Genomic DNA, 24,364 nt, shown 5'->3' on the forward strand with positions numbered 1-24,364 from the left:
CTTTAGTTAAAAAAGTCCAGTATGATCTTTCATACGCAAACTAAAATTTTATTCGAGAAGGGTTACAAATTTTAATTAAAGCTCTTCTTTATTATCCGTGAAAGTGGCTCGTAACACGTTCGACCGGCGGCACGAAGTCTGCATTGCAGATCCTCCGACCAACTATATAACAATGCCCTGACAACGTAACGTACGGTGAAGTCGGTGCGAAGTCACGCGTCTATAACGTTACGGCCGTCTTAATTTCATGCATCGAGAACAGATCGATATGTCTCTGAGGGGGTTTCAACTACTATCCCCATAAACCCGGCTACGGTTTGTTTCCGAGCATACCCTCGTTTAAACTGGAGCTTTACGCCGCCCGGGGGAGCGCGCATGAAGTATGACAAGTAAACGCGACTCGATAACGTATTCTCGATTCAACGGAAGTGTCATACTTCGCTTTATGATGCTATTGCAGACCAAACTTGTTCTTGAACCTGTAAGCTTTAACGTGCGAAGTGTGCATAAATTAATATACATGAAATGGATTTCCACTATTACGTGTCTATTAAATCGTTTGAAAAAAATTAACGCAATCATATTTCCAACGGCATAAAAAATTCCACATATATAATTTAATTGCTATAATTTATCGTGTCACAAAACATTAGAGTAATAAGACGCCCTTTGAAATTGTCCTTTATGTTAATGATTATGATGACAAAGCACTTAAATTTTAAGTAGGAAATTTTAAGTAGGAAACTGTTCCATTTAAAGAGAGTAATATAGCTTCGAGCAATTCTTCGTAATTACACAGAAACATTTCATAGCGGAAAACGCCACCTTTCGTGTCAATGACTGAAACGAGTCTATACTTAAGGAGGCTCTTACCTCGATCATAATATGACAGATCTTTATGAAATTAATATATGTTGTAAAGTGAACCACAACGGACCGATGCCCAAAACTTGAGCATAGGTTGACGATAAAAACTGTAAAAATATCAGTATTGAAATTCGCATTTTTAACACAGGGCATATGGTAAACACTAAAATTTTTACCGGAAGTGATGTATTTTCTTGGCAAGTTTGCGAGCCAGGTAAACAAAAAACTAAGGAATTGTAGTTAAAATAATAATCTTTCTAATGATAAGAAGAAAACTTGGTGTTGACGATGAGTTATAAAAGATATTGTAGTTTTAATATGACGTACGACAGGTTAGGCGAATGATCTTCCGAGTGTCAAAATCGCGCCAAGTTTCTAACCTCACTTGCACATGTCTTCTCTGCGCTGTATGGTAGCGGCATAATTATTCTCTCGCGCATTGACAACCTTTATTTTCGAGAATTTTCCTTTCATTTTCCCTCTCAGCATTCTCACGTTATATCTTTCTTTTGGCTCCATCTCTTCATCGCGTCATTCGCTACAACGCTACACGGCTACACCTCACTTAACTGCAGACTGCTACAGACGACGTTGTGACACGCGCATGTTCTGCTCTTTAGCACTGACGTAGTCAACTGACTTATTGTATAAATTTTAATATTTACACTAATAGAACATATAACTTACTCTTACACTATGTAAAAATCATTATTTATTTTTTTATTTAATTTTCCGATAATTTTATAACCAATTATTAATGATAATTTTTCGGTTGCTACATTGATTAGAGCAGCCGGGTAAGAGCCTCCTTAAGAGGGTCACTGAAACTACACGCGTAAGGTCAGTTTCATTCCGACAGACCTTCGAGAAATGATAAATAAAATATGCGTCCCACGTTACTACGGGCCACTCCTTCGCACGTATATCGTTTATTATCGGATTATCGTGCCTCCGCATCGTCGGAGGGTCACGAAAGCTCCGAACAGGGATATTGGTCGAGCGCAAAGGAGCGATTTTATCTATTAACCCGGCCACAAAGGGGGATGCGAAGGTAGTCGCATGGCTTGTTGATATTGCACGCGGTGGGCTCCGCGTATATAGCGAAGTAAACGAGACAAGACGTCGGAATTTCGAAAAAACGGCGGTACGAACTACTCTCTTCGTAAAAGACTATAGGTGAATCTCGTTTCTCTCCCCATAACCGGCGATGCGTGTAAGCTCGCAGTCGCAACATTCCGAGTCCTGAATCTCCCGGCAGTTCGGGATTCATCCTCGAGAGCTCGCCGTCGAGAGTGCGCGAGAGTAAGGGAGGCGGAAAAGAGGCGAGCGTGCGCGAAAAAAAAAGAAAGCGAGGAGAGTTAAAGCGAAGAAAGAAAAGGCGTCGAGCAAGACGAGCGCGAAGGCGGCGACGCAGAAGTGCCGCGGAATGGAGTGCAAGATGGTGCACGTCCATCCCATCCACCAACCTTTCTTCGTTCTCTACCGCGTTTCACTTCCTCTCCGACTTCTCTTTCGGCCAATCCTTCTCGTCGCTCCTTCACGCGCTTTCAAGGCGACGGCGACGGCGACGGCGACGGCGACGGCGGCGGCGGCGGCGGCGACGGCGGCGGCGACGGCGGCGGCGGCATCCACGCATCGATCGCGGGATGAAAAGTGCTACGTTACCGCTGCGTGGCCGGTTGAATCGGGAGAGCCTGAGTGCATTTTCCATCCGTCACCACCCTTATACCGCCGCCGCCACCATCCGATTTTTCACCTTATCCTCTCATCCCCGCGGCGCCATCCCTCTTTCCGTTTTCACGGTTTTGTCTGTAATGCACACGCGTCGAAACGCGCACGCGAAGCTTGAGCGGCGCACTTGCACACGTGCTTTTTACTCACGATCTCTTTGGCATACGGGATCGTTAACGATTCTCTCTGCGCTGCGTATGCTTTTCTTCGCGAAAGAATCCCGTCTGAGAGTATTCGTTATACTCGATACCTTTTCAAAGTTACATCAGGAAAAAGGTTTTCTTCAAACAAGACACGCGATATCGAATGCAATACATGACGCTATAACGCACATCGCTATACAATATTAACACTAAATAGAAATATCATATTCTGAATCTTATTTAATATCGAAATATCATTCAATATAAACGTAAAGTAGAAATAAATATAAAATGTACATAAAATCAGTGCAATACTTCCAATTTTAATAATGAAGTGAAATCTAAAAATATGTCTTACAAGAATACCGAGCAATTCATAATTTATTTCATCTCATTTTCTGTACGATCAATATAGACTTTTAAATATAAATTAAAGCATGTTAAACAATAAAATCAGTTCTTTAGGTGAGTAAAATTTGCACCTCGCGGAGTTGTATTTGTAACCATTAACTCATCTGACGGATTTATCATCGCTATATATGTGATACAAGATACGACATAAATATTTCTCTCGTTTTCCGTACTTTTGTTCTTTGTTTTTCAGCGACCGCGTGCGTTCGCATTTGTGTTAGAGGGCGACGTTTTCCCGCCGTGAAAAGAAGCGACGATTGTACATTCCCTTTTAACGACTCCTTTCTCGTCGCTGTCACTGTTTTCTGCGTAACACGCAACACGCGTCAAGCTCTCGTTGCCTCTGCGCCGAATGCATTTTTTTTGTACCGACAAAACCCGTTTCAATGATCCTCGCGCAGAAATTTACTCGATAAATAAAACCCGCGCTAGCTTAGAATAACGTATTGCAAATTCTTGACAAGTTCCGAAATCTTTCCGATAAAAGTTAGCTTCCCAAACTATGCCCGCAAAAATCCCGAGGCCTCAATTACATACGGGTAAGTGCCATCGATCTATTCTATAAACTACGAAATATGCTTTACAATCTGATTTGACAAACAATGTTAACGATGTTACTCACCTAACGAAGGGACGAAAGTCAGACTGGACGAGGCTAGCACGAATCTGGAACAATACAGATATATATACTGTTATTATTAGTCGCGCCAGAGTTTGTCGCGTAATTGTAACTAACTTCGACTTTAACCAAGCGAATAATTAGCTACCGTTTCCTGAAAGCTACAATATGTTGAAACAGTATATTGTGAAATGTGATAAAGTGGTCCATTGTATAAACAGATCTGTAGATTCTAACAAATCGCGTCCATAATTGTATAAAAATGTACCTAGGAAAGAAAAGCAAATCTTTTGGGATCAATATTCCTAATTGCAAAAGAATAATATTCTAAAACAAGAACATTTTCATACGCTTTATCAATTGCCCTATTTATTTTATATTTTTTATTAGTAATCGTACATACATGACGCAATGTGTCACGATTTATCTTCTGAATATCAAGAGACACGGTAGTGTCTCGCGCCAAGTACACGCGGAGCGAGACCGACCGTGACTCTTTTACGCGACGCGACGAGTTGCGAGTACCCGAGATGTTGAGATCTCGATAACGAGTGAACGGATCAAGTTCTAAGTAGGCTTGATCGATAGCTTGGGGTCCAATTAGGGGGGGGTTTCTCTCATAATATTCCGCTACGTGCCCTACGAACGGAGATATTGCGACGCAAAGTCCAAATGTGAAAATTTATTTTTAAGATACGTATACTACTTCTAACGCCGACGTCTGATATGATGACGTCATAATCAGAAACGTTACTTTCACTTTTTCGACGCTGGCGGCGCAGGTATCGCCAGTTTCGATATCGCGCGCGTATTTCGAAATTAGGTCGATAGACTTATCGGTCAGAAGGAAGATTTCTATTTAGGTAAAAAAATTAGGTATATATATAAATAATATATATTGAGTTAACGGAAAAGAAGATTCTCTACGCTTGGCAGAAAATGCCGCTAGGGAATTTTTAAGTCGATTCTTATGAATTAAGCTTGAATTCGATGTAGGTATCCCAGGTTGCCGATGACGAGGTCCAGATAGTGCGCTTCATAGTTTTCGGTGTCCAGGTGTAATCGTACGTTGAATTCGATGTCTAGGTGTCCCAGGTTGCCGATGACAAGGTCCACATAGTGCGCTCCGTAGTTTTCGGTGTCTACGTGTATTAATACCTTGAATTCGATGTCCACGTGTCCCAGGTTGCCGATGACGGGACCCAGATAGTGCGCTTCATAGTTTTCGGTGTCCAGGTGTAATCGTACGTTGAATTCGATGTCTAGGTGTCCCAGGTTGCCGATGACGAGGTCCACATAGTGCGCTTCGTAGTTTTCGGTGTCCAGGTGTAATAATACGTTGAATGCGATGTCTAAGTGTTCCAGGTTGCCGATGATGAAGTTTAGATAGTGAGTTCCGTAGTTTTAGGTGTCTACGTGTATTTATACCTTGAATTCTATGTTTAGGTGTCCCAGGTTGCTGATGACGAGGTCCAGATATCGCGCTCCGTAGTTTTCGGTGTCTAGGTGTAATAATACTTCGAATTCGATGTTTACGTGTCCCAGGTTGCCGATGACGAGATCCAGATAGTGCGCTTCATAGTTTTCGGGGTCCAGGTGTAATCGTACGTTGAATTCGATGTATAGGTGTCCCAGGTTGCCGATGACAAGGTCCACATAGTGCGCTCCGTAGTTTTCGGTGTCTACGTGTATTAATACCTTGGATTCGATGTCCACGTGTCCCAGGTTGCCGATGACGGGATCCAGATAGTGCGCTTCATAGTTTTCGGTGTCCAGGTGTAATAATACGTTGAATTCGATGTCTACGTGTCCCAGGTTGCCGATGACGAGGTCCACATAGTGCGCTTCGTAGTTTTCGGTGTCCAGGTGTAATAATACGTTGAATGCGATGTCTAAGTGTTCCAGGTTGCCGATGACGAGGTCCACATAGTGCGCTTCATAGTTTTCGGTGTCCAGGTGTAATAATACGTTGAATGCGATGTCTAAGTGTTCCAGGTTGCCGATGACGATGTCTACATAGTGAGCTCCGTAGTTTTTGGTGTCTAAGTGTATTAATACCTTGAATTCGATGTTTAGGTGTCCCAGGTTGCTGATGACGAGGTCCAGATAGCGCGCTCGGTAGTTTTTGGTGTCTAGGTGTAATAATACCTCGAATTCGATGTCTACGTGTTCCAGGTTGCCGATGACGAGGTCCACATAATGCGCTTCATAGTTTTTGGTGTCTAGGTGTATTAATAACTTTAAATCTAAATGGGTGCGTTCAGCCGATACTCCGCTAGCCTAGAAATTATGAGCAGTCGCTCGTTTTCGCTCGTTTCCTCTCCTTTTAATCCATTAGGTCAAAAGAGAGGAAACGAGCGAAAACGAGCGTCTGCTCACGATTGCTAGGCTAGCGGAGTATCGGCTGAACGCACCCAATGTAGGACACGTAGATATCGAATTCGAGGTATTAATACATGTAGACACTGAAAACTACGAAGCGCACTATGTGGACCTCGTCATCGGCAACTTGGAACACGTGGCCATCGAATTCAAGGTATTAATACACCTGTACACCGAAAACTATAGAGCGCACTATGTGGACCTTGTCATCGGCATCCTGGGACACCTAGACATTGAATTCAAGCTTGATTCATAAGAATCGACTTAAAATTTCCCTAGCGGCAGAATTAGAATTATGTCATGACATAATAAAAATCGCTAAATTAAAATTATGTCTAGACATAATAAAAATTGGACAAAAATTATGTCTAGGCATAATAAAAATTGGATGAATTAAAATTATGTCTGACGTAAAAATAATTATCAAAAATATCGATACCTGAAGATATCGGTACATATACAGTTGCGAACAACATTCAGTAAGACACGCAAATAAAAATAAATAAAGAATTTTACAGTTAACGACTTATTAACATTAATCATGCTTTATTGCGATTATGTTTTATGTTGAAATTGAAAAATATATACAAGGTGTACAACTAAAAGGGTTACAGATTATTATTTAAAAAAAACTAAGCAAAATATTAAATTGTTGTTTTCTTTAGAAATAATAGTCCGTAACAATTTTAGCTTCATACCTTGTATTATATACTGTTTATAAGATTATAAGATATATTGTTTATAAGATTAAGATGCGTAACACTACAAAAAGGCGTGATATCCGTACAAAATTACCTTTTTAAAAAAAAAGGTAAAAAAGAGCGCCAAGTACACGCATAGTAGTGTATATGTATTATGTTGTTACCCTGTTATGTTGTTACCTCGAAAAAAACAAAGTGGTAGTATTATACCTCCAAATAGCTTTATCCTGTACATACTGTTTATAAAATGCGTAATATACTACAAAAAGGCGTGATATCCGCACAAAATTACTTTTTTTAAAAAAAGGTAAAAAAGGCGCCAAGTACACGTATAGTAGTGTATATGTTGTTACCTAAAAAAAAAAAGAAAGTGGTAGTATTATACCTCGAAAAAACCTAAGTAACAAGTGGTAGATCTTTATATCTCGAAAAATCTCGAAAAAATCTAAGCAGTAGTATCTTTATTTCCGAAAAATTATAACCCAAGTGATACACGTCACAAAATTATGTTACCTTATCAAAAAGAAGAGTCGCGCTTCAAGTGATCTATTACAATTACAAAAAAGAAATGATATCTAGGCTCTTTAAATTAGAGCGCCAATTACAGAGAGAACATGTATATTGCCTCAAAAAATAATTGTTGCACTACTTTGAAAAACCTTTACATTGTGTCAATTAGAAAAGAATGTATGATAACAATTTTATAAGATTAAAAAATTTTATTTAAATTTAACAAAGGAATACAAGATATTTAAATACAAAGTTTACATGTGTATTTTTTAATGGTCACAAAGAATGGTCACAGAGGTAACAGTATACAAAATACAAATATTTTATTAAAATATTTAATCCAACGAAGGAATACAATTTGTATTTAAATATAAAATTTATATATGTATTTTTCAATAGAATAAAATATTTAATCACAAAGAATTTCAAAGGTAACAGTACAAAATAAAAATATTTTATTAAAATACATAAATTTTTCTTGTAAAAAAACTTGGCGCTGTTAGACCTCGAAATTTTAAATAAATAAGAACAGTAAATAAAAATAATTCAGAGAAAAATGCGATGGGAGTAATATTAAATGATTATCAGCGTGGATGTGGGAGTGAATGATATGGGTGTGCGTGACGACGCGGACGGCGGATAATGCGGCTTATAATTAAGTATAGAATAAATTTATTTATTTATTTAAAATTTCGAGGTCTAACAGCGCCAAGTTTTTTTACAAGAAAAATTTATGTATTTTAATAAAATATTTTTATTTTGTACTGTTACCTTTGAAATTCTTTGTGATTAAATATTTTATTCTATTGAAAAATACATATATAAATTTTATATTTAAATACAAATTGTATTCCTTCGTTGGATTAAATATTTTAATAAAATATTTGTATTTTGTATACTGTTACCTCTGTGACCATTCTTTGCGACCATTAAAAAATACACATGTAAACTTTGTATTTAAATATCTTGTATTCCTTTGTTAAATTTAAATAAAATTTTTTAATCTTATAAAATTGTTATCATACATTCTTTTCTAATTGACACAATGTAAAGGTTTTTCAAAGTAGTGCAACAATTATTTTTTGAGGCAATATACATGTTCTCTCTGTAATTGGCGCTCTAATTTAAAGAGCCTAGATATCATTTCTTTTTTGTAATTGTAATAGATCACTTGAAGCGCGACTCTTCTTTTTGATAAGGTAACATAATTTTGTGACGTGTATCACTTGGGTTATAATTTTTCGGAAATAAAGATACTACTGCTTAGATTTTTTCGAGATTTTTCGAGATATAAAAATCTACCACTTGTTACTTAGGTTTTTTCGAAGTATAATACTACCACTTTCATTTTTTTTTAGGTAACAACATATACACTACTATACGTGTACTTGGCGCCTTTTTTACCTTTTTTTAAAAAAAGTAATTTTGTGCGGATATCACGCCTTTTTGTAGTATATTACGCATTTTATAAACAGTATGTACAGGATAAAGCTATTTGGAGGTATAATACTACCACTTTGTTTTTTTCGAGGTAACAACATAACAGGGTAACAACATAATACATATACACTATTATGCGTGTACTTGGCGCTCTTTTTTACCTTTTTTTTTAATAGTGACATACCGGTTTATCTCACTGTGCTGAAGTAGTTATGCGATTGATTGTATAATTAAGAAAAATATCAAAACTACAAAGTAATGAAGACTGGCAGCAGTAGTATGGACTCGAGTTTGAGCAAACAAATGATCACATATCGGTTAAGCTGGTTTTCATGACAAGGAATGTACATTAGTACAGAGGACATCTTCGTGTCCCCCCCCCCCCGACGTATGGACACAGGAAGTGAAACTCGTGTATTACCCGCGAAGCGAAATAGTTTTCGCGGCGCGGAAACATTGCAGTTTAATTGAGTGCTAGAATGTGGAGGACATGTTTCTCATATATAACTAACCATTACTAAAATTAAATTCTTATCGCCGCTAGCGTCGAAAGCAATTGGAAAAGTTTGTTTTAGTTCTGCTTGATTTTGAATGATACCTGCGATATGTGCCTTAATAAATTAGAAAACAAGTTCGCACTTTGTCGTAAACTGACGAAACAAAAGTAGTCGTAATATTGTAGCAGCAATTAAAATAATATCAAAATGAGATATTATAATTTTTCTCCGCAACCGTAGAGCCATTATAATTTCAGTTTTTTTATTTTTTTTTTTAATCAGTGAGAGAAACAGCTATACCAGCGAGAGAATTGTCACGTGCTAGTTTTTTAATGAATAAAAATTATAGCACTCTCTAATGCATTTTGCAGGCACAAGGATACGCGCGTGTATTAATCTCATGAATAAAATCTTGTTTATCACATTATTCAACCTGCCAACGAACGTAGCAAAGCGCACAACATTTTTCTGAAACAGTACTAAAAATTTCATCGCGTGGAAAAGAACGGGAGAAAGCTCGCCCGGAGAAAACGTGAAAATAAATTAATTTCTACGGCCAATCCGGTAACGCGCTAAAGGATTCAGGATTACTAAGGTTTTGTTCCGCCGTTAATCCTTTTTCGTCGTATTTCGTTTCAGTTAATTTCTGTTGGTGTTCCCCACGTGACATCATTTATTAAACCCCGAGAGGCGGATTTGCTTAGAGTGCGCGTGAGTTTGATGGTAAAACACTGTAAAATAGAGAATGCAGTTCTTGCAGATACACATCGGTACAGATGACAACAAACTATCATCGCATGTATCGCGTTGTATTTATTAATTTATTCAATATGCCAGGAAAAACAAAAAAATATTTTATCTAATCACGCATATAAATATTCCGCGTTTCTCTTTGGCAGAGATAAGGCAGAGATTACTTATAGCTTAAATTTTAATTTAATTTATATTATTTTAAAATTCTCTCGACTTCAATATCGAAAAAATACATATATTTACATAAAAATTACATAAAGAATAAAAAATAAGAGTTATATTTTATAATATAAGAAAAATATACTTTTTGTATATATTTCCTTGCACTGAAATGATAATAAAATTTAAGATAACAGAGATTTATAATACTTATTGTAACTATCGTAAGCTATGCAAATTTTATACTGTTCTATTTGTGGATACACCAGTATTCTACGGCGCTTTAGCTCGTCAAATATAGAAATAATTAACGCGCGTAATAAGTCCCTGAAGACAATCAGTATTCTCGTTACCGCCGCGTAACGTCATTTATCAGAGAACGTTTTCGGACGCACTGGATCTCAATTTGTATGACAAAGCCATCCGATGATTCGTGTCGCCGTATAAATCTTCCGCCGGCGAAGAGCGGAATTTTATAAGAGAGAAACGTGTGGATCGAATCGCTACAAAACAAATTGATTTTTCAAGGCCCGGGGATAAACGGGAGACCGAGGGGGCTATGGTGTGTCCGCGTTCAATTCAGGTATTTCGCAAGCGGAACAGTCGCATGGCATCGCACAGGCATTTCCATTTCCGTGTGGGACGTTTGTGTATGCATAAAGCTCGAAAATACCCGCATGCATACGCCTTCACACATATATCGAGTGCGACGGCAAACGCGACGATCGCTCAAATTTCATATCGCCCATTTTGGATGGGCAACGTAACGCAAACGCGGATATAACAACCGATTTTCAGATTAAATATTATTAAATTTACGCGAGCGACAGCGTAAAAAAAAATTTTTTATAGAAATGTCCATTTCGCAGCTTCACAACAATGCGCGCAACAAGTCTTGTTATTATACGCTTAAAAATATTATATTGTATATGTATATTGAAAAACAAATACATTACGGAATAAAATGTTAGTACACATTGGTAGAAAAGACAATTGTTAATTATAAAAACAATTTTAATGAAACACTTAAAATCCATGTCTTAAGCCAGAATAGTTTCATTTTCCAACGAGCTGTACACGAAATGAGACATAAAGTAAAATGACACGATTCGAAATAAAGTTGAAAGTTTCTGCCACGATTAAATGTCGACGTGATCTTAATTGCCATCAGTGCATTCAATATCCAGAAATTTGTTATCATTGCATGGTTCGCACGCAAACGCACAGGCCTTACGTACAGCGGACAAAAAGTCCGGGACACGAATTAAAGCGCGAGGGAAAAAAAAAGAAGAAAAAGAAGAAACCCGGCGAATCCAGGTGGCGGACATATTTTTCTCTCCGTCGCGGAAGAGTCCGATAATCTGCCACCTGTTAGGCTTAAAAGTGTCCGACGAGTCGTTAAAGGGGTCCAGCGCTGGAAACCGGCTGCTGAAAAAAATGGCCGAGTATATGTGCGGCCGCGGCGCGGTGCCCGGGGAACGGAGAAGGACACGCGCGATATATATATTTGCAGGCGAAAAACCAGCGTGGCGCTCGAGCCGGGGTGAATAACGGCGCCGTGCCGGAACGAGTCGCCGGAATTTATCGGCGCGATTTTTCGACGAAACAAAAATTGCCCGCTTTATTTCGCGTAGTAACAAAGCCCAAAGGCACGCGCGAATTGAATCAAACGGTAATTGAAAAAAAGATATAGAGGGGAGGAGAGAGAGAGAGACAGAAAGAGAGAGAGAGAGAGAGAGAGAGAGAGAGAGAGAAAGAGAGAGAGAAGGGCAGGATCTGCAAGTCTTTCACAGCCTTTGAACTCAATAAACGCCCAACGTTTCCGTGGGAAATTGTTGTAGGAAATTGCAGACTGATTCATCCTCCTCTCCTCTCCCTCTCTCCTTTCTTAACGCTCGTGTTTCTTTCTGAAACCCCGAAAAACACGACAATATATTGCAGACGTCGAAGCATCTTCCCAGGTGAACAAATAACTCTTTCGCTTTAGTACCGTATATCCAATGCTCATTATATAATAATCCAGCGATTTCCAATGGAACGCTCAGGTATATCCGCCATCCACGTTTGCAAACCGCTATTGTTCTCCCTCGTATTTCACGTCGATAGCGAAGACGAAAATAATTTCATTTTTCCGCGGTCGGCGCGACGACGGCCGCCGCGGTTCAACGAATCAAATGGACACGCGCGACATGCCTCCGTGTCATCAGGAATGAAATTGCCCCACCGCCGCGCCGCTCGACGCTGGCTTTCCTGGAATTTTTATCGAAAGATCCCTGGCAAAAGCCATCCGATGCCGCGCGGACACGAATTATCGGCACTGCGGAATTTTCATCCCGGTCTAACCTATATACTGGGAGCAGCAGCGGCAGCTGCCGCTGCTCACCTCCTCCGCTTGAATAATTTCCATTCCACGATTTGCTTAATTCTACCCCACTCGTTCTCTCCTCCGGCCAGTAATCTTCACGGAATTAAGAAAACCGTATTATCTCTACCGCGCGGTGAAGATCGATCGTCAAGGGATTATGGATGCCACAAGCTCCGTTATATTGAAAATTATATTATCGCGGATGTCGACAAGATTTTTTTTCTACAAAAGTTAAACATTTTTTTATGACACAAAGATTGTTTTTCAAAGATCGATAGATGCAATATGCCAAGTTTAAATTGGGACACTCTGACGCTATACGATACAAATCAAATTTTGACATTAGTCATATACTTCAATTTTTGCAATTTAATTGGCCAAATCTTTTTTTATACGAGCAGTGAGTTTTTATCCTGTACTAGTAATATTCCATTTAACTTGGATTTAATTTAGAATTTAATTAATGATTTGAATCATGCTCGAATTGTATTTTAAAGAGAAATATTTTTAAAAATTTATAATGCGATATAAAGCTACGGCGCAATTACACGCACATACATATTAATAATAATGGTATGTAATTATACCAGTAATAAATACGAATTATGCAGCAAAGTAACATTAATCCCAAAAAAGTTTTCTTAAGTTAACGACATATTACATCACTTTATAAGTGGGTTTCAACAGCTTTTACTTCAACAGAATTTTAATTTTGTTGCAAAGTCACTTAAAGTAGAATGTTAAAAAGCCAAGAAAAAAGAAAAATTTCATCGGACAAAATTTTCACTAAAAAAAGTATATAGAAATGAATCAAAGAATCCATATAACAGATAACAAGACGCATAAATCAGAAATTCTGTGTATTACAGACCTTAGATATGAATTCTGAATATTTTTGCACGGATGGATTGATCTACTCCCTCAATGTTATTTCCTACAAACTTTTTATCGAACCAGCGTCATATATCGGTGGTAGCGACGGTCTTTCTCCGCAAGCTTTCGGGGGGAAAGCCGCTCGCGACGTCATCGATTTCGCATCAGGGCCATGAAGAATCAACAAGGGTGAATCGATGGGACAACTTAATTAAGGAACGTTCCACAGGCTGCACAAGCTATTGCTCTCCGACCACTTCCTACTTCCCTTCATATATCCTTTAATAATCGCGCTCATAGATCTGATGAGAGAAATTTCATCGGCAAAGTTTTGCGATTTTTTAAATCATTCCGGAACATCAAAAATGCGATACCTATATACCAAATGGAATAGTTTCTTGAATAGTTTTATTTATTTGCAATCTGTATTCAAGCCTGCTTTTCAACCTATATCAAAATGATTCATTGTGCCTCTTTATCGTGTTTGAATAAACTCCAAACTTTCAACGATTCAGAATTTGAAAAGTATATCGCTGAAAAGCAGGCGCCACGCGCCGTCACTTAAGAAACTTGGGGTACCTCATCGTACGGGGACGGAAAATTTAACTGGGTCACGTTTCGTTTCGCCCTGCGACGGCGCGGCGGCTCGTCCCGCCGTGAAATTGAGCTCGGCGCGCAACAGTGCCCGCGAAAGTAGACGGGCGAGCGAATTAAGTCGCCACGCAGGTTGTCCACATGGCGGGCATCAGACAGAACTTTATAATTGAACCTGAAAATTCGGCTGGAATTCACAGTCGCGCGAAATCCGCGGCCCGAAACGCAAACGTGAACGCAAAGGCATGCAGGCGATAGCTTTCGCGAGGTACATTTGATTCGTTTAGTTTAAAATGTGGATGTGAGTGTAAATGACGCACACGAGTGTTAATGGAAACTAAAATTTCTTTTCAAAAATCCACTATTTTCTTGCGGATTCTAATGCCTCCACAATTCAATCGCTCTATCGCGAATTATGAAGTTATTAAACTTTAATTTTGTAATAATTAGCAATTTCTTAACCAGATAATACCAAGCGTCAAAAGAGTAAACATCAATCCTGCCGCGTGTAGTAAATGTTTTCTAGTTCCTGATCTCGCCGATACATTTACCCCGAATAATTAATCAAGCTGCATTTAACGTGCAGTTTAATGCCTTCACTATCAGCAAGCGAGAAACGTAAGGTCAAACTATATTTCACTTAATTATCATGTTATTACAATACAGCACGAACAATATGTAGCACGAGTGGCGATTGCCACTCCTTTTTTTACACGCCAAGTAATAGCATACGTTAAACATACCGCATAATACTTATTTAATCTGGTTCAAGTAATATATATTAATTGAGCTAATAAAATTTCTTTTATATGTATATTGATCGCCCATAAAAACTTCTAATAATATAAACGATCAAAAAATTTGTGTTAATGCTATAAGATTCAATATTTTACCTCAATGTTTTCTTAATCATAAAAGTTATATAAATTGAAACTTAAGTTTGCAAAATTCCACTTTAAAATTCACATGCTATTTCTTCTAAATATTGGCACGTGTGTGCAATTCTTTAAAAATATAGTTTTCTCATATAAACTGTACAAGAAACTAATTTCTTATAAATAGGTACATTATTGAAATACAATATCATTCTTTATAAAATAAGCAGATTTTTGTGCAAACTGCTCAAATAAATATCCGTTTTAATCCGTCCGGAAAGAATACTTGTATAAATATCGTACACGATCCAAAACAATTCAAAAGCCAATTTTCAGTCGCTTTATTTTTAGAAACGGCTTCGTGAAGCAATTCAATGATATACGCACGTTTAAAGATCGATATAACATCGTAAATGACGATGATATTTTTTTCAATTTCGATTTTTTAACACAAGAAACACGGAATTCTTTTTAATTTTTATCAGGAACTGTATATATAGAACTATGAAAAATGCTATTAGAACTTTTAATATCTTTTTGGGAAATTCGCAAAATGTCGTGCTAACTTCATACGCTTACACACCTGTGACAATGAAGTCTAAATGTAAGATGCACTCTGAGCCACGGCTAAAGCCGGTTCATAATGGTATATACCTCAATAAACTAGTTCATGTCGTAATAATTTTCAATTGTGCTTCGCATAAAACCGTGCATTTATCGTGACCGCCATTAAACGTATAATTGCGGAGGGACACGTGCGCTCCCGGTCACGGAAATTTCCGAAATTAACGACACCCAAAGGCATGCGAAAAGTTTGGGTGTTGCGACACGATTCGCGTCCCGAAAATTTCTGCGACGATGCGCCGTGACCGCGGAACTTTCGTTTTTGGCAGAGAGCCAGGAACCGCCCGCCCCACCGCTCGACCGGACCTCTTATCACTGCTCACTGCTCCTTCGATTAATCGATCGCGGCACGAAGCAAGAGTCGCGAGAAAGGAAGTAGTCCCCAATCAAGCACGAGAGAGGGAAAATTGGAAAGCGCTCGAGAAGTGAAGCATTATATATACCGAGATTAGAGAGTCGAAGATGACAGCCTCTGTTAACAGTGAAGAAGACGAGAAATCGCACGGAGCTTATTTGTCGCCGGCGCGTAGCTGTTTCCATTTCGAAATTGTTCCAGCAATACTTTGCGAAAGAAATAATGCGAGATATATTTCTCAAGATACGCGTCGAACTATAATTCCAGACAGATTTTTATGGACATCACGTATAAATTACGAAGAGACTTAAGAAATTAAAGAATAAAATTTTTACATAAAACACATGGGAAAAAAATCCACTTATATATCCTACTATAAGCGCTGCTTTTTTCTTTATGGTCGTAAATCCCCGTCTATTTCGTGCAGACAACATTTGACAAGTATAGCTCGAATGCTTGTATTTACACAGAATGTACATACGGGAAAAGTTAAGATCAATGCAACTACAAAAGCGGTCTTGGCCAAAGCCACGAAGAGCTCGACAATCTTCCCTCGACCAGCTATAAATTTAGCTGGTCTAGTCCTTCGAGAACATCGTAACTCTTGCGGCGGTGAGGTATATAGGCCTGCCTCGGAAATTCACGAACATTGTTGCAAATTTGGCGGATATAAGTTGCGTATCCTCCGGGTAGAAGGCGCATCGAACGAAACTTGCAACTTTTGCCGTGCACATTGCAAGTACAAGTTGCGCTGACTCTGCCGAGCGAAGAAACGTAACAAGACAGCACGCAAACTTCTAATTAAACAGAAGACAGAACTCAACTTTAGCAAGAATAATTACTACAATCCAAGCGATAAATATGTATTGTCAGCTGCAAATTTCCCCCTCGATACCCGTGCAGCTATTATAAGAAACGATTTCTCTCAGTGGAGATTTTCAAAATATTTTATTCACTCAAATATTCATTATGCATGGTTATCCAAAAGCTAACGAAATGTTATAAAAAGCAAAATTCTGCATGGTAATTAGTAGCTTTTATACAAATGTAAATTAATACCAACAATTTTAGAATTTAATCGAGTTTGTAGATATAAATTGATCTAAAAAAATAACGATATCAGTAAGTAATTAATAGTAATTGAACTAACTACAGTAAAATATATGTTCTCTCTCTCTCTTTTTTTCTTTTTTTTTCAAGAAAAATGTATTTTTCCACATTAAAAGCGACGTCTTTAAGTCCATATTTCGTTTCGTTGAACCGATCAGATGTTTTATGACGTCGATGTAAACTCAATCGGCTTGCAAATTGATTGTCGTTGAAATATCTTTAATGTATTTTCCTGAAGAAAACACGTATATATTTCTCGTGCGCCACTCAGCATAACCCAATTTCGTAGAAAAATCTCGCTACATAAAAATATCGTATCTGCTATGCAATACGATCTGCTAACAATATTATCAAAATTGTTGCAGTGAAAACGTGTCATTTAAATAACTTGGCAAGTTTGTCGGATGAGTTTGCTCGCCCGCAAATGAACGTAGAATATTGATTTACTCTTCTCTATTAGCGTGTCCTCCCACGAGAGCGTGTGCGATAGCATGCGCCGTATACCGTATCGAGAAATCGAAACTGTAGCGCGGAGAGATAGGAACAGGTCCGAAATTAGTAGCCGCGTTATTCCGCACAATAATATATACTGTAACCCAATTCTCTTGTTGTTGTTCGTAGCAGCGTCGCGTGTACGTCGACGCGATTTGATTACTAGCAGCAATTCTCGCCGTGCTCGGGTAATAGTTACAGAATTAATTAAATGTATTACCCAATCACACCGCAAAGACTCGACACGCAAAATATCTTGGCACGGTAAAATTCAAAGTTAATACGAGGTGTTCGAAGCGAAGTATCGTAAAATCAATACGTCGCATTTTAAAGTCATTGAAATAGATTTTTTATATTAAAGAAAAATACGGAGTTCAAAATATTCTATGTAAAAGGACGTTATTCATTTTTTTCATTTCTAGACAGGATATGACTTGTGTAATTCCGTTCTAAATACATCTCAATATAAGTCGCTTTAAGAAGATGCACCTTGCATTTTTCAGTTTTCACGCGCGCGTGCATGCATCCTTGCATGTAGTAATACATTCTAAGAGTAATTCGTGATTCATCGACGACAGCTTCGTCGATTGATCGAACACGTGTCAACGCGCGTCACTATGGCGTCATATTTGAATGGAATGTGCTCGTGATTTACGTGGAGAAGTTCGCTTGTCACAGCGATAACTTAACGTATTCCTGATGCCCTCCTCCTTTCTGCTTGCATATACATATGCGTTCAGTGTCACGCGATATTAAAGTACGCTCCTTTGGCGGAATGCCAAATCGATGCTGCCACTCCTCTCTCCCTCCTCCTTCACGTTCTATATCTCTCTCTCTCTCTCTCTCTCTCTCTCTCTCTCTCTCTCTCTCTCTCTCTCTCTCTCTCTGTTTCTGTCAGAAACCGATTTCTTCAGCAAAGTTTAGGGCGTCGTCGTTCGAGTACATAAAGTTTACTCGTTCTTCTAAATGACGACTTTCCCCATTTCGGAGTTATGATAAATATCTGTCGATATTACATTATAAAAATACGTTTGCTAATACATACATCTGTAATATTTGTTACAAAAATAAAATATACAAAACATCTACTCTGTTACAAAAATATTCCGTCTGTACAAAGAAAGAGCTTTAACAATGGAAACAACAAAATTTAATTATATTTGATATTATATAGATAAACAATATTTTTTTTGTAAATAAAATCTAATCAATCTTTTTCTTACAGAAATTTTCTAAGAAAAATTTTATAAAAGTATAATCGAGAAGAATTCAAAAACTCGTGCAAAACTTTATCAAAGTTAACCATAACTCACAAGTTTATCGAACGTATCAGATTTTCTTTTCAAAGTACGTGGGCGTCTACTGATTACGAATGCACAACAACCCGGTTCTTGAATTTCAAATTATCACTTGTCGAAGCCCGGACAAGTGACGACATCCAGTCGTGGGACGTATTACGATTGGGAAAACAATATCGCGCGGTTGTCGCGAGACAGGGATCAGTCTTCATTGTTTAATTCGACCAGAATTTCTCGGTAGCGATTAGCATTAAATGTCCACAGAAAAGTGTCTTCACGGTGAAACTTTGTTTAACCGTGTCACGAACACGAGTAACCCGGTGGAAGTCGCAGGATAGGAGAAGACACTATCGCCGGGATGACAAGATTTCCGGCGTCTGTCACCGATATACGCACAACTTGTTAAACAAAGTAGCGAATGTTCAAAGTCAGCTTTTGGGACGAGCACAAAACGATCAAGTGACACGCTATTTTCCGAGACGCGCCAAAAGTGATGATGATAACAAAGTTCTACACCACTTATATAATTGCTAATAACATTTAGTTTTAAAATATATATCATGCCATAAGTTCAACTAAAAACTGATAGATACATTTGTATCAAAAATACACGTTATTATAGATTCCGCGATATGAGAATTTCGAGACGCTTAATTTATTTCCATATTTAAACATTTATATATACTCCTACAAGAAATGTCCATTCATAATAGCTGCAAATAAATATTAGTTTATTAACAATCTGTATTTATATGATGTAAAGGGCAAATTGCGGCGTGAAGGAACAAATTTCGCTCAATTGTGCCTTCACGTGAATCGACTGAGCGATTTATGATGCGCGAGGACCACGCGATAATCGAAAAATTCGCTCGATCGTAACGCTCCGGCAAAATTCACGAGCGCGATAAATGGGTGTCTAGAGCCTAGAAAAGGGAATGACTTTTCCCAGAAGGTCTCCGGTAATGCCGTACGTTCCTAGACCACAGTCGCACGCATACACGCGCGGACCGTGTGAGCCTTTCGACGTGGGTGTATGCGGCCCACATAACTCCTAAGCATACCTGAATTCACGCGCGCGTATGTGTGTGCACCGAGTGTTTATAGGAACGTGCGCGCAGAGCGAGTGTAGGTATATGGGGTAGAAAGCTGGGGCACGGTGGTAACGTCCCGGAAGCCAGGATCGATATCCAGACACGCCATCACCACCCCCTCGGCTACTCTCCCTCTTCTCTTGTGTCTCCCTCTCCTTGTCGCTCTTCCACCCTTCATTCTTCATCCTAGAGACTCTCGCGTCTGTTTATTTTTCCCTTCTGCCGTTTACCCCACCGTCAGGAGGGTTAATGGACCCACCGGGATGTCTTCGACGATGCGAACGAACTCGCCGCTCGTGAGGACCAGATTTTTCCTTCCGCTGCATGCAGCGTAGCGCCCTTTTGCTTCCGTGACCACGTCAAGAAAACATAATGAACTCGTGTTCGGTGAAACAATAGGCGAGAATTCGAGCCTTCAGCAAAGTGACGATCAACTCTTAGTGCAACCGTAATGGGATTGATAAGAAGCACGTAATAGACGTAAATAATGATTAGACAGAATTAACTACATGATTATGAAAGAACAAATAACATTATTATTATAAAGTAGAGTGAGATTGTAATAGCAAATGAATATCGATGTGCCATTTCATAACTAAAATAATTTGCTGGTTTTCATTTTTATATTGCAAAATTTTTATTTGTTATTGGGTAATTTTTTCGACACAGTATCAATTTTTCTTTATTTTGGTGTATATTACTTGTGACAATACAATTAAACCCAATTTTTCGTCATATCCATATAATAAATCCAATTTTTATGTACACCTATGCATTATATATATTTTTTCAGCTTCGTTTTAACATTATATTGAAACTACATATTTGTGTTAATAAAAAAATTATTGCAAAAAAATAATCTATGATATTTTATACCCCAAAAGCAGTATAATACATGAACAATCACATTTTTGATCAGTTAAGGTACCATCGCTCTGGATTTTTATAACATCATAAACTATCCTGTATAGCACAGGGTATGGCTGGGAGGAAACAAAGGAAGTCAAGGGTGAAGCAGATAATAGCGCCTGCCCCTTTTTCAAACAAACTCGAAGTACTCCGTAAATTGGATTTAACCAACTGCATTGTGAATTGCCCTGCAATCGATTTTGGGCCAAAGCAACGACAATGCACTATTTTCTCTTCTATTCAGGCTAAAAAATCACCACACAAAACTTGATATTGGTATTTTTAATAACTGCTCCCTTTCTCTCTCTCTATTTTAATCGGAGTAAAATTATAGTACACTTAGTTTAAAATAAATCTATGTTTTCGCATACTATTATTAAAATAGTAATAGATTATTATAGCATGCACGTTGCATTTTCAACTATATGATATATTTTGAATTTGACGCGTATATCTTTGTGCATTCTGTTTTTTATTGTATTAACGGTGCTAAAAATAATCAAGAAAATTGATCTTCTAAATCTGTTTTATATTAGATTAAAATGTTCGTTTCTCAAGTAGTTGTCGCGTATAAAAAGACATAGTACCTGTTATAAATTCTTTCTACATTACAAAAATCGTAATTATTCAGGTTCGGCCATAAAAATGCTCTCTTCTACGTTGACTATAACACGCCGCATCGCTAATTTCCGGGGAAATGAAACACGGAAGGCATATAATGGATCTGATAATAATAAAAATAGAGTAGGACTAACGTGAAACGTAAAAGATGGCCGCGTTGGATAACGTCGACAAAAGTAATCGCGATAAAAACGTAATAACACCGAATAATAATTCACCATACCATTATGGGGAAGGAACGTTAAGGAAAGTAGTTAATACTTCCAGAGATAGCCATTACTCAGATACATAATAAAACGTCAGCAATTTTTATTTTTAACTACTATATTAAAACTATTGAAACGTATAAAACGCAGGTTGTACAGATCTTTAACGAAAATCTCACGCTAAAAAATGATTGCGATTTTACAACCTTAGCTCGTAAGCTCGAAAGATCTCTCCTGGAGGGGGAGCGCTAAGTTTGGCGGAAATTCAATCTTCTCGTCGAAACGTGAAGCAGCACGGTTCCGCGTATCAGACTTGGCGATTTAAACGATGAAGTATTCATTTCCAATTACGTTCTCGAAACAAAATGTTACAGGTGTACAGCGGGTCGTAATGCATTATAGTTTGCATATACGACGCACAAACATACTCCGTACAATAAACACTAACTCAATCAGCAAATTAAACTGCAATCCAGAGTATATACACGATTGGTGATTATTACCACTTTACAGCCGCGGTTTGAGAAGTACGATTTATTATCGCCAATTTATTAAACATTACGATCAGTTAAAATATAGGATGCTTATTAAAATAAATTTGTATTATATGCTTCGAAACAAATTTTATTCAAATAACGCGTTGAATTTAATAACGTTTAATTCAACATTTATCGTATTAATACTTTTAAATAATTGTACTTTCATTAAATCTAGGTCATTCTCATTAAATGTGCTTAATAAAATATATGATTTACCTAAATATATGTTCATCACATATCTTGTTCATCAAACAAGATTATCTTCTTCATGTTTGATATTCGATATATAAAAATATATATATTTACACTTTTAATACATACTAATATATTTCTTTTGAAAAATAATTTCGGTATTAAATTCTATACTAATCGGTTAGAGCTTGATTTAACAACTTACAAATGTTGGCAGCAATGACAGATGCCTCAATTAATTAGGTTGCTGTGGAATCACCAAGGGATATAGCGAAGATTCAATGGATTGTAAATTAGCATACCTGATGTCTAGTTCGATTATTTCGATGTTGATGCGAATAACGGATCCATTGCATCGCATATATGTGATATTATATAAACCGAAATCCCGATGTGAAATATTTCGGAATCATTTATCGCCAAATACGAAATTTGAAAGAGATAATCGCATTTTCGCCGCTTATAAAAATATTTCTGCCACACGTACGCGCGGACAGATCGACGGTAATTTGAAAGCGAGTAAAAATAATTACGTCGCTGCAAAATTCATGCGCTGGCGTTATGCAGGTGGATAAAACAACTCGCGGGAACGGGTCCGCCGCGTACGCACCCTTGCATATTAAATTCCTATCTGCAAAACCCGCGTATAGTTAACAACGCCGATTCTTTGTCCGAATTAACAAACGCTTATCTGCATTGTGTTCGAAAATCTACATCTGCGCGAACAACCTTTTCAATTAGCGCAAATAAGTTTATTATTTAATTTTCAATATGTTAAGAAAAAATAAATTGTGAAAAAAGAAATGTAAATAATCATATATTTAGTACAAATCAAAGTAAATGCTACTTAGCAGTTTCAACGAGAAATAAAAGTAAAATCAATAAAGTTTATCAATCAAAAATAGACGTTATTTTATTAAGAAGATATTCGGATATAATTCGAGTCAAACATCGTTCGCTATTATAAAAAATGAATGAAGTTAAAAGAATATGCCAATAATCCATGTTCGAAAAATAAAAGCTATTAGATTTTTTAATTCTTAAATTTAAAAAATCATTTACTAAATAATACATCAGAAATGAAATCGGAAAAAGAGCTATGAGGCAATATGGAATTTAACCCCAATTATTTCGCTTAATATTTATAGAAATCCCTATATTTCTATATAAATTCCGAATGGGTGAAAGAGGAGAAGAATTGCGGATTGATGAAATGCGGCGGACGGATAAATCACTGCGGCTGCATGCCGGCGATTTTCTTGACTGCGATAACGTCAGGTTGTTTTTATCAATTCGGCCATTCGCGATTCGCGATTTATGCGAAGCACGAGCCACGATACATACGTACAATATATACGGGAGCGAGAAGCCGACGTCGGTAGTCGTCGGAGAAACACCAGCGCGGGAGTCGGGTGAGTTAAGGGAATGCACAAAGCCGCCTCTGTCGAGAGGGAATAGAGGCGTTCTCTGTGCTTTCAGATATCTCGTAGCATTATGCATCGCGTGCACGACAGACCGACAGACCGCGTCTAGCAGGATCGTACGGATCCGGACGCCGAGATGATTCCCTTTCTCAAACATTCGCCGACTCTTTCGCGGCGTGTACGTACATGGGCCCGGCCCTGAACGATATATCTCAGATCCACCATCAGAGAGAAAGATTTATATACGCGCAATTCTCTTCGCATCACGGTGAAAAACATCGCGGCGCGCAATCATCTTGTCCGGAAAAATAGATCTTTCGGCGGGATTCGCAAAAATCGTCGTTATTAAAGATGAGCGAGGTTGTTCTCATATTAAGGAAAGGCTCGCGTATATGCCGATACGTTTACGTAATGTTAAATTCGGGATAAACTCGCCTCGTCGGTCTCAGCTTCGTGACGCTCGCGGTGATTCGTGTTGATCTTATCCGTCACTTCTCGTTTGCAACGATTGCTTAGTATGCTTAACGTATATTACGTCAAGATTTTCGGGATCAGATAGTCCCTCGAGAGTAACATTCTGTGG

The 24,364-nt window shown here is 38.0% G+C and overlaps 1 protein-coding gene across 2 annotated transcripts in view; it reads right to left on the minus strand.

Moving 5' to 3' along the window:
* The window catches only part of LOC143908149 (RNA binding protein fox-1 homolog 2), a 270,571-nt gene that overhangs the window by 216,489 nt on the left and 29,718 nt on the right, over window positions 1–24,364 (minus strand). For both annotated transcript variants that reach the window (XM_077425520.1, XM_077425521.1), the window contains exon 2: window positions 3,775–3,818. The gene's annotated coding sequence lies outside the window, so the exon portion shown is untranslated. The remainder of the gene's footprint in view (window positions 1–3,774; window positions 3,819–24,364) is intronic.

The sequence above is a fragment of the Temnothorax americanus genome, unplaced genomic scaffold (genome assembly GCF_048541705.1).
Source record: "Temnothorax americanus isolate GAGA-0224 unplaced genomic scaffold, ASM4854170v1 Scaffold9, whole genome shotgun sequence".
NCBI classification, from domain to species: domain Eukaryota; kingdom Metazoa; phylum Arthropoda; class Insecta; order Hymenoptera; family Formicidae; genus Temnothorax; species Temnothorax americanus.